Genomic DNA, 12,316 nt, shown 5'->3' with positions numbered 1-12,316 from the left:
GTGGGAAACTTTTCCCCTTACTACAATAGTTTGAAAATGACTATCTTCACCGCCTAAGAGAAAACATTTCCCAGTTGCAACACTTGAAGCACCAAGTCTCTCAAAACCTTCCAAATACAAGGAATGTTTCAGAGGAGAAGTACTCCACTTGAGCTGCTAAAATGTCCATCATATACCTAAAGTGGCTTCTTAGGTATGAAATTATTTCAAAACCATTTGTCAATTTAAACTCCATTGAAAGCAATTACAATACCTATTTGAACCATGCCAACACTATACACCAAAAATGTGGGAAAACCCTTGTACGAATGATCCCTCTGCTTTCAAGCAGCAATCCACCAAAATCGATCCCGAGAAGAAGAGGAAGAGTAATGGTATTTCTTGAGCATTCACTGAGAGCATGGGATTGTACTAAGCACTTGGAGGAGTTCTCTGACCACATGGGATTTATAGTCTAATGGGAGGCAGATATGAAAAGCAATATGGCCTACAGGAAAGAAACCTGGGAATTGGAAGATTTTTTTTAACGGCATTTGTTATGCACTTGCTATGTTCCAGGTACTGTTCTAAGAGCTGGAATAGATAAAAGCTACATAGTATATAGTACAGTGCTATGTCCTTCTATACCGTGCCCCTCTCAGGGTCGCACCTGGAGAGTTTCCAGTACTCAATCAGTCTTGACTACAGGAGGGAGATTCAAGCAGAGGCCTACCCATTCCATTCCTAGCTTGGGCAGTGGCTAGTGAGTGGAAGGCAATCTGCTGCAAGTCAAAACTCACCCATCCTGCAAAGCAGTGGCGTGGGAGAGAGTCGAGGGTGGAGATTTGAGTTTACTGTGCAGAAGGTGACAATGGTAAACCATTACTATATTTTACCAAGAGAACTCTATGGGTCCACCATCAGAACGATTGCAAACGGAGAGCAGGGTGTTCTGAGAGAAATGTGTCCGTGGTGTCACTATGGGTCAGAAACGACTCGATGGCATGAGACAATATAAATATCATGGGGCTGAAGGAGGGGCGAATAAAGGGAGAAAATCCAAGTGCAGGGGTGACGCAATGGAGTAGGAGAAGAGGAAATGAGGGCATAGTTGGGGAAGACCTCTTGGAGGATATGTGCCTTTCATAAGGCTTTGAAGGTGGGGAGAGTAATTGTCTGTCGGGTATGAAGAGGGAGGTCATTCTAAGCCAGAGGTAGGATATGGATGAGAGGTCAGTGTCAAGATAGATAAGATAGAAGTACAGTGAGTACGTTAACATTACAGAAGGGAAGTGTTTGGCCTTGGTTGTATTAATAATAATAATAATAACAATGGCATTTATTAAATGCTTACTATGTGCAAAGCACTGTTCTAAGCACTGGGGAGGTTACAAGGTAATAAGGGTGTCCCACTGGGGGCTCACAGTCTTAATCCCCATTTTACAGATGAGGTAACTGAGGCACAGAGAAGTTAAGGGACTTGCCCAAAGTCACACAGCTGACAATTGGCGGAGCCGGGATTTGGACCCATGACCTCTGGCTCCAAAGCCCGGGCTCTTTCCACTGAGCCACGCTGCTTCTCTGATGTAGTAGGAATGCAGCAGGATGAGGTAGAGGGGGCAAGGTGATTGCTTTAAAGCTGATGGTAAGGTGTTTCTGTCTGATGCAGAAGTAGACGGACAACCACTGGAGATTCTTGAGGAGTGGTGAAACATGGACTGAATGTTTTTGATGAAAAATGATCCAGGCAGCAGAGTGAAGTATGGACTGGAGTGGGGAGAGACAGGAGGCAGGGAGGTCAGCAAGGAGGCTGAGAACAGTAGTCAAATTGGGCTAAGATAATGGATTAATGTGACAGCTGTTCAGAAAGAGAGGAAAGGGAGGATTTCAGCATCACTGTTACCCTGACCATAAGAAGTCCTGCCTAACATTAGAACTGAAGTTCCACGGTAAAGGCAACGTTGATCATTCTTGCCCTTTTTCACTGGTCCCAAGACCAGCTTCAAGCAGCATGGCTCAGTGGAAAGAGCACAGGCTTTGGAGTCAGAGATCATGGGTTCAAATCCCGGCTCCACCAACTGTCAGCTGTGTGACTTTGGGCAAGTCACTTAACTTCTCTCTGCCTCAGTTACCTCATCTGTAAAATGAGGATTAAAAACTGTGAGCCCCCCCCGTGGGACAACCTGATCACCTTGTAACCTCCCAGAGCTTAGAACAGTGCTTTGCACATAGTAAGCGCTTAATAAATGCCATCATTATTATTATTATTATGCTTGGAAAGAGTAATTCATGCCCCACTGAAGCAGTGGAGCTTAGTGGAAAGAGCACGGGCTTGGGAGTCAGAGGACCTACATGCTAATCCTGACTCTGGCATTGGTCTGCTGTGTGACCCTAGGCAAGTCATTTAACTTCTCTATGCCTCTATTTCCTTCTCTGTAAAATGGGGGTTTAATACTTGTTCTCCCTCCTCCTTAGACTGTGAGCCCCATGTGGGACAGAGACCGTGTCCAACCTGATTATCTTATACCTATTCCAGTGTTTAGAATGGTGCTTGGGACATAAGTGCTTAAAAATACACAATTACTGTTTTTACTACTATTATTCCTTCAGGAATTCTTGTCCTGGCAAAATCAACACTATGCCTCTCAGCCATGCACAGGCCAGAAGGGTTTTCCATCAGAATACATCTGCCGCCTGGCAGGACAACCGAGGTCATTTCCCTGACCTTTCTTCATTTCCCTTGCTCTCCTGGGAACCCTCTCCAAGTTCTCCGTGCCTCCCTTCAGTGGTGAGAGCTCCAACCAAATGCAATAATGCAATAGAGGCCAGGGAAGAGTTCATTTTGAGAAACCACAAATCAAATTCTTTGCCCAGCAGGGCATGGCAATAGTGATTTTGGATGAATCTCCTTGCTGCCCTCCAAGGCTGAGGATCCAGAAAGAGAATTTGCTGTCCTTTAATCAAGCAATCAATAAGATTCACTGAGCACCTAAACTGGGCCGAGAACTATTCTACTTTACGGAAAATGAAACAGTAGCAGTAGATGTGATCTCTGCCCTGCTCTAGACGGTAAACTCATTTTGGGCAGGGAACTTATCACTGTCTCGTACTTTCCCCAGCGCTTAGTACAGTGCTCCACACACAGTAAGCACTCAATAATATTGTTGAATGAATGAATGGGCTTACAATCTATTCCCTCCATTTGTTCAGGGTTTTTCAGTGGACCTTGTGCCCATAGTGACTTGGGAAATACAAAAAGATATGATGCCAATCCCAAGGAGCCTTCAATCTGAGATTTCTGTTCTTCATATAAAACAACTAAGAATATTTAAAGCATCCTGCACTGGCCGGAGAGGAGGCACCAGGCACTAGTATAAGACATCATATATTTTTAGCAAGATCGTTCCATGAATTCACCGGTATCAGTGGGCCATTAAATATAAATATTGCTGTCCTTCAGGTTCAGAAGTGATGCTGCTGACAGTGAGATGTCATCCATTAAATGAAATATTTGTTGGAGTTGAAATCCAAAATCCTTAAAAAACACTCATCTGCCTCCAGTTGGACACTGCTGGATTATGGCGTGAGATGACAAATTTACTTGACTTTTTATTCAGTGCTAAAATTTTATCTTAATGGCTTCAGTTCAATTTCAATTTTATGGAAGAGTTACAGTTTCCTTGTGTCATTTCAGAAGGGCAGTACTGCTAATTTTTAGAATATTTATTCAGACCCATGCTCATTCCACTGGGCCACACTGCACCTGTAGGATCCTGCAATGCTATTAATCACTGGTATGTCAGGTCCTTATCAAAATCAGGATGTTTTTTGGGTGGGGAGGTTATGGTATTTGTTAAGCGCTTGCTATGTGCCGGACACCATTCCAAGCACTGGGTTAGGTACAAAGTAATCAGGTCGGACACAGTCCATGTCCAACACACAGCTTACAGTCTTAATGCCCATTTTATAGATGAGGTAACGGAGACACAGAGAAGTTAAGTGATTTACCCAAGGTCACACAGCAGACAAGTGGCAGAGCTGGGATTCGAACCCATGTCCTTCTGGTTCCCAGGCCCATGCTCCATTAAGCCACAGGGTTTTGCCGTAGGACTGAATGAATGATAGGAACCTGTCGCAAGCTGTGAATCCACCACCTGATCTGATGATGATGTTGGTGAATGAACCTGTGCAGAGGAGTAGATTCTAGTGCTAGAGGCTTGCTCAGTGACACTCGTGCTCCTTCCTCTCTGCCAGTGGAGTTCTCACTGAGACGTGGAGTGTTGTGAAATGAGATGATATTGCATCCTGTTGCCTGAATGGGATTTAAGGCTTAAAAAAATAGCAAAAGAAATTTCCAGTGTTACTAATCCCTGTTCCTCCTCCCTCTCTCCCTAGCCTTCCCCAGTCCTTGGGTTACAAAGATTCAGAATTCCAAGCACGTTGCTGGTCACCAGATGAAATATTGCCCAATGGCTATGCTTTCAAAATTCTGATCATTTAAAAATTCAAACTCTATGAAGAAATATGAGCATCACCTAGGAAACAATGAAAGCAAAGCAAATAGTCAAGGGTGACAACCCAAATCAGCCCAGACAATATAGGAAATTAAAAGTTCAAAAATACATTCAAATTAATTTCAACATTTGCTTTCAAATATTAGAATTGACACTTGCAGATGTGCTTCCTAAAACTTTTATCTTGCAAAATCTGTCTCTGTCTTCTGACTTTTTGTGTCAAATGAAGATAACACTGCTAAAAAGTTTCTTCTCCTCCAGCCAGTATTAGCGAAATAGCTGACCACAATTCGCATAGCATTAAGAACTAAAAATGTAAGATCGAACATTGCAAGACTACCCTTGAAAGGATGAATCTGACCTGCTGCAATCAACTCATACGAGAGGACTCCACTTTTCCCAGAAGAGCACTGCTTATGAGGACTCCACTTTTTCCAGAAGCGCACCGCTTATAGTGATATTAAATTCTTTCATAGATTTTGGCAAAGAACCAGCCTCTTTTCGGGCAGACTCCCAGGTCATCCATTATATTGGTGGGAACTAAAATTGAGGCCCCAAAGAACTCTTTCTGACTAGTAGCTGTCAAGTCTGCTCCATTGTACCACAGTTCCAGTGTCGCCGGTGACCATCAAAATGTCTTCTCCATCAAATACATGTTTTATTGGCGTGCCATTCAATAAAAGTCTCAATGTCCATCCAAAAAAAAAAAAATATGAAAAAACTCCCCCTAGATCAGGGAGACAATTTCTGTGCTACACCTGAAATCCAGATGCTCTAAAAAGTGAGTCAAGCCATTGTGGAATAAGCAAAATCAGGTTCCCACTGCCAGAGAGGGAACCAGTGAAGTCATGATCTAAAGAAGACTTCAGTGAGAAACCAGACATCAATTATTCTGGATTGCCACAAAACCCACCCCAAACTCATTAGCCCTGACACCCTAAAGATTCCCCTGTGTGATACAAATATGGGAATCAATCAATAAATCAATCTTTTTTTGAGTGCTCACTGTGTGCACAGCACTGTACTAAGCAGTGTGGAAAGAGCACGAACTTGGGAGTCAAAGGACATGGGTTCTAATCCTGGCTCTACCACTTGTCTGCTGTGTGACCTTGGGCAAGCCACTTAAATTCCCTGGGCCTCAGGTCCCTCATCTGTAAAATGGGGATTAAGACTGTGAGCCCCACATGGAATACCCTGATTACCCCAGCACTTAGAATAATGCTTGGCACATAGTAAGTACTTAACAAATACCGTTATAACAATACAGCAGAGTTGGTAGAAACGTTCCCTGCCTACACTGAGCTTACAGTTTAGAGGGGAAGGCAGACATTTATATTAATTAATAAATAATTATGAATATGTTCATAAGTGCTGTGGGGCTAAGGGAGGGGTGAATAAAGGGTGCAAATCAAGTGCAAGGATGATGCAGAAGGGAGTGGGAGAAAAGGAAATGAGGGATTAGTCAGAAAAGACTTTATGGAGGAGATGTGCTTTTAATATGGTTTAAAGGCGGGGAAGTTCCTCAATGTCGAGAATTATATATTTTCCTTTTATTGTAGGCCCTCAAGTGCATAGTACAATGCTCAGTTGGTGCTCAGCAAATAGAGATGCTGATGAAGAAGCCAGACACCAGAGCATCCCAAGAACATTTAAACTTCCAATTCAGAGATTGGCACCAAGAATCCTCTAATCCCAGTAAATCAGATGTCAAGGAAACTGGCCCAGATCCTCCAGTGAGTAGCAGGACTGAAAAAACTAAATTCTTGTTCACCACATCCTTGGTGCCATGAGATCAATTAAAGTCAGCAAATAAAAATAAGGAGATCTGAAATAGCTGCTTGGAGGACTATAAAATTGAATGTCAGATTATGAAATGTTAATTACCCCATTGGTGACTGTGAGTTTGTGCTGCAAGTCTGGCCCTTCTAGAATTACTCCACATACTATCCTTTTATCCCCTTTATCCTCACCAAGTAGCCCCCAGTTTTCCTTGTTTCCAAAGGAAAGAAAGCTTCCAGGTTCCAATTTTCCATGGGGCAGATTAGATTGGGGAAACTTTCTCCTCCTCTCCTGCTAAGGCAGTGGGTTTCCTCAACCCAGAGGGTGATCAGAGTTTAATGCAGGGGAACCAAGGGAAAGAATTAAATCCTCTTTCTGGCTCAGACATACTTCAGAATACTCTAAAACTTGAAGGAGATCTTATATCTCTAAATTATTTTAGTGTCTGTTTCCTCCACTAAATGTTAAACTCCTTGAGGGCAGGGATCGTATTTTCTAACTCTACTGTACTTTCCCAAGTGTTTAGTACAGGGCTCTACTCAATGCAGATGCTCAGTGAATAGTATTGATTGACTGATTGTTCAATTGATAGACGGTGCATAAACGTGGTGTGGTATTCAAGCAGCCCAGTTTTAAGTTTGTAATATGACTAGTCTCTGGCATTTCACTGGCCTTAAATATTTTTCACGATTCCTGAACTGAAAATATCTCTATTCCTAACCTCCAATGGGACATCCCATGCCAATTTAAAGAAGAGATGGGGGATTTGGAGTCAATTCCATAAACACACTCCCGTTAAAACTGGAAATGCAGCTGTAACAGCAGGAAAAAGCTTCTTTCATGGGATTCAACCTCAGATCCAACTGCGTCCATCCTGATCAGCTTGTATCTAACCCCAGTGCATAATACAGTGTCAGGAACAAAGTGCACACTTTAATACCATTAAATAAAGGGAAAAAAAGATTCAAAGGAGAGACAAACAGCACAGAACTTCCCCATGAAGGTTGACAAAAGAAATCTGGGAATAACTCATGGCCCCTACCTCAGTCACTACTCCGCACTGACCGCAGGCACCAGGACATTATTGGAAATATTTGGAAGCTCAGTTCATTCGATATGTCCCTCTCCCTTGACGTGTCCCTAAATGACTGACCCAGACTATGACAACTCCCACGTCCAAGATGGGGGTTGGTTATGAAATGGGGCCTGCATAAATAAGGCACTTGGAGTTCAAGGCTCGATTTAGCAGAGTTTTCTCTGACCCAGCTAAACTTTTGCAATTTCAGCAGACCATGCCCCAGCTCATCATGACCCTTTTTTAATCTTTCATATCCTGTTTCTCCCACATATATTCGCACACATATAGTCGCGACTTCTAAGACGTGGGCTGGCTGGAAACTGTTATACCAAGTGTGGGAAGGCTTAACCATGCCTAACACTGATTTTTCTTTGTTCCTACTTTAATTCCATTTGGCACTTGCCGCCTACAGAGGCCCGCCAATTAACCTCAGCTTCTTTTGCAAAAGATAGAGTTCTTTGAGCAAGTTTTTGACCAATATAAGTGAGTCATTAAAGCCTAAATTATTTTCCCAGAGAGAAAATAATTTTAATAAACGAATAGACCAAGAACCTCCCAATCTCAAAAGACTGAAGACCACAGCAGCAGCGGGAAATCAACCGACTGTTGACTATCTTCAAGAAAGATTCCATCTAGAGGTTGAGATCCATTCATGCTGCACTTCATCATACCATTCATTCAATCGCATTCATTGAGCACTTACAGTAGCAAGAAGCCATGTGCCCTTTTGGAAAGAGCAGTCCAGACCTGTGACAGAAGACCAGGGTTCTGATCCTGGCCCTGCTTCTTGCCTGCTGGGTGACCTTGGGCTAGTCACTTAGCTGTTCTGTGCCTCAGTTTCTTCATTGGTAAAAAAGGGGATTCCATACAGGTTCTCCCTCCACTGAGCCCCATGTGGGAGTGTCTGATTTGATTGTATTATAGCTACACCAGCACTTAGCACAGTTCTTGGAACAATCACTTAAATGCTAGCATTATTATTATCATTATTATGAATATTGTTATTTTCACTTACTGAGTGCTAAAATCTATATAAAGCCCTCGTGGTAGAACAGTGGTAGAAAGACACGCTTCATGCCCTCAAGCTTACACTCTAATGGGTGAGAAAGACAAAAATTACTCCCAGATAGTGAGAATCAGAGGGAAAAAAAGTATAAACAAGAAGTAGTACAAAATCATACTTAAATAGCTTAGTGTGCGTGCAGACAGTCACTTCTCGTTTGTAAGAAGCAGCTGGGAGCAGAAGGGAGACGTTTGTAGACTGTAAACTCATGGGCAGGGCCTGTGTCTACTAACTCTGTTATATTGTACTCTCCCAAGTGCTTAGTACAGTGCTCTGCACATAGCAAGTGCTCAATAATGATCGATTGATTGGACCCAGGCTTCCCAACCCGCACATTCTTCCACTCTCCACGTTCAGAAGACAAGGTCCTCATAGAAAGCAGGGTAACTTCCCTCAGCCCATTCAGAAGGTAGAGATGTTATTCCAGTCCTCAGGCTCTGAAAACTGCTACCCAAACCTGGGCTGCTGCCAGGTCCAGACACTCTGGACACTTGAAGAAAGTGATATTTCACATCCCTGTTGGTATTGTGACATCTTGAGCCTTGAAGCAACAGTGCAGTTTGCACCAGCTGGGAATCTTACCCAGCAGAATGACAGAAGTTACCTTAAAACTGGGCAAGATTTGGGAATTCCCACAACTGGGGTGAGGGGTGGGGGGGAACATGGCGTTCGTAGTTCAGCCTGCCACAGGCAAGAGCATATCCTCTTCACTAAAGGTAAAGATAAAGGAGCACTCATCGATTCTTCTGAGACTGCAGGGAAGCCATGGTTTCACTGGCTTCCAAAGAGCCTAATGATGCTCCAAAGCCTGTCTAGTCTCTGGCCACTGGTCAAGGGCAAGAAATTAAATTGCCTTTGATGGAGCTGGAGCTAAAAAGTGGTATTTCCAAAGAGTAGGAGAATAAAGATGTGAACAATTAGAACAGATGCTATGAAAGCAAAATATCCCTACATTCCAGGAAATGTCTCCTCTTGTCTATTCTCTAAGCAATTTCACGGGTTCAGATGGAAAGCTTTAGCTACTGATGAGTTTGACTGGTGACATTTCACACAGTAGAAACTACGTTCAAGGCGAAAACTGAGATCTCTAATAGCATTACAATGCTCACCTAGGGGGTTCAGTCTCCAGATTTTTCCCTTCTGGCATTTCAACTCAGTCATGAAGTGCTGATTGCTGTGTCCCCGTCTGCTGCTGGTATCTTCTCCATGTGACATTCATTTTCCTGACCATTAGTGAGACTGTACATTTGTCACCTCCAGGCACTCAAAAAGCTCAACCTGACATTCTCCGTGCCACAGAATGATGGAAAACCACTAGCCGGTGGATAAAACACAGGCCTGGAAGTCAAAAGGAACTGGGTTCTAATCCCAGCTCCTCCACCTGTCCGCCGTGTGACCTTGGGTGAGTCACTTCACCTTTTGGTGCCACATTCATTCAATCAATCGTATTTACTGAGTGCTTACTGTGTGCAGAGCACCATACTAAGCGCTTGGAAAATACAATTCAGCAATAAAGAGAGACAGTCCCTGCCCACACTGGGCCTCAGTTATCTCACCCGTAAAGTGGGGATTAAGGGTGTGAGCCCGATGTGGGTTAGGGACCCTGTCCAACCCGATTTGTTTGTATCGCACACCTGCTCTAGTACTGTGCCTGGAACATAGTAAGTACTTAACAAATACCACAATCAGCATGGTTTAGTGGCAGAGTTTGGGCTTGGGAGTCAGAGGATGTAAGTTCTAATAATAATAATAATAATAATAATGGCATTTATTAAGCACTTACTATGTGCAAAGGACTGTTCTAAGTGCTGGGGAGGTCACAAGGTGATCAGGTTGTCCCACTTGGGGCTCACAGTCTTCATCCCCATTTTCCAGATGAGGGAACTGAGGCACAGAGAAGTTAAGTGACATGCCCAAAGTCACACAGCGGACAAGTGGCAGAGCCGGGATTTGAATCCATGACCTCTGACTCCAAAGCCCGGGTTCTTTCCACTAAGCCACACTGCTTCCCCAATCCTGGTTCCTCCACTTGACTGCTGTGTGACCTTGGGCAAGACATTTAACTTCTCTGTGCTTCAAAGTTACCTCATCTGTAAAATGGGGATAAAGACTGTGAGCCCCACATGGGACAACCCGAATACCTTGTATCTACCCCAGTGCTTACAACACATTAAGCACTTAACAAATACCATAATTACTATTATTATTATTATCATTATTATATGACCATATACCAATTATCAATAGATCTGCTAAAAGTACCTGAGGACTCCTAGTGAGCTCTCTCATTTGAATTAACAATAATCATAATGGTATTTATCAAGAGTTTTCAGCGTGCTAAACAATACAAGTTAAACAGGTCAGACAAATTCCCCTTTACATGCAGAGATGATTAGCTAAGAGGAACAGGTATTGTCTCTCCATTATACAGATGGGGAAACAGAGGTTGAGGGAGGGTTAAATGACTTGCCCAGGGTCACACAACAGAATAGTGGCAAGGCTAGGATTAGAACCCAGGTTCCCTGATTCCCAGTTACATGGTCATTCCACTAGGCCAAGTGATCCCCATTCTCTGTCCTTTTTCGTTATGAGCAGTTAATAAAGATTTCCACATTTTATTTTGCTAATGTTGATCTTAGAATCATATAACATATGTTTTAATAATAATAATTAATAATAATTATGGCATTTGCTACGTGCTTACTATGTTCCAAGCACTGTACAAAGTGCCCAGTGTGGATACAGTCCCTGTTCCCCGTGGGGCTCACAGTCTCAATCGCCATTTTACAGATGAGGTAACTAAGGCCCAGAGAAGTGAAGCGACTTGCCCAAGGTCACACAGCAGACAAGTGGCAGAGCCGGGATTAGAACCCATGACCTTCCGATTCCCAGGCCCGTGTTCTATCCAGTTTGCCATGCTGCTTCTTGAGGAGTGGGGAAACACTTTTTCAGAAAAATGATCCAGGCAGCGGAGAGTGGGAATAGACAGGAGGCTGGGGGATCAGCAGGGAGGTAGGGTCATTCATTCATTCAATCATATTTATTGAGCACTTACTGTGTGCAGAGCACTGTACTAAGCACTTGGGAAGTGTAAGATGGCAACATATAAAGACGGTCCCTACCCAACAACCGGGCTCACAGTCTAGAAGGGGGCAGATGCAGTAGTAAAGGAAGGTTAGGATAAATGCTTGGATCAAAATGGAAGAAGTTTGGATCGAGAGGAAAGGGGAGTTTTTGGCGGTGTTGTGAAGGTAGAACTGATAGGATTTGTTGACAGATTTGAATATGTGGGCTGAAAGAGAGAGATGGGTTGAGGATGTACTTCCCAAGCGCTCAGTAAGCGCTCAATAAATATGACTGATTGATTGATTGATTGACTGATGATGCAAATGTTATGGGCTTGAGAGACAGATAGGATTGTGGTGCTGACTATAGCTCGTTGTAGGCAAGGAATGTCTACCAACTCTGTTATACTGGACTCTCCCAAGTGCTCTGCACACAGTAAACACTTAAAAAAACGATTGATTGATTGATTGATGCTTTGAAGGGAAAATCAGGGGGAGGGGGGGGTTTGGAAAAAAGAGGAGTTCTGTTTCAGGCATGTTAATTTTGAGGTGCCAGCAGGACATCCAATTAGAGGTGCCCTCCAATTCTCCAATTAGACAGGAGAAAATACAGAATTCCAGAGAAGACTGGATATTTAGATTTGGGAATCACCTGCATAGAGATGGTAGTTGAAGCCATGGGAGTGAATGAGTTCTGCAAAGGAGTGCATGCAGATGGAGAATAGAAGGGGAGTCAAAGCTGAGCCTTGAGGGAGTTCCACAGTTACAGGGTGGAGGTACAGGAAGAGCCTGTGAAAGAGACTGAGATTGAGCAGCCAGAGAGACAGAGGGATTGTGT

General features: G+C 43.4%; 1 non-coding gene across 1 annotated transcript; it reads left to right on the top strand.

Moving 5' to 3' along the window:
• Positions 1-631: 631 nt before the first annotated feature.
• Positions 632-769, top strand: LOC119932622. The gene has a single exon (XR_005452368.1). It is a non-coding gene; the product is annotated as a small nucleolar RNA SNORA7 (small nucleolar RNA).
• Positions 770-12,316: the final 11,547 nt, after the last annotated feature.

The sequence above is a fragment of the Tachyglossus aculeatus genome, chromosome 9 (genome assembly GCF_015852505.1).
Source record: "Tachyglossus aculeatus isolate mTacAcu1 chromosome 9, mTacAcu1.pri, whole genome shotgun sequence".
Lineage (NCBI taxonomy): Eukaryota > Metazoa > Chordata > Mammalia > Monotremata > Tachyglossidae > Tachyglossus > Tachyglossus aculeatus.
This window is presented reverse-complemented; position numbering and strand designations above follow the sequence as displayed.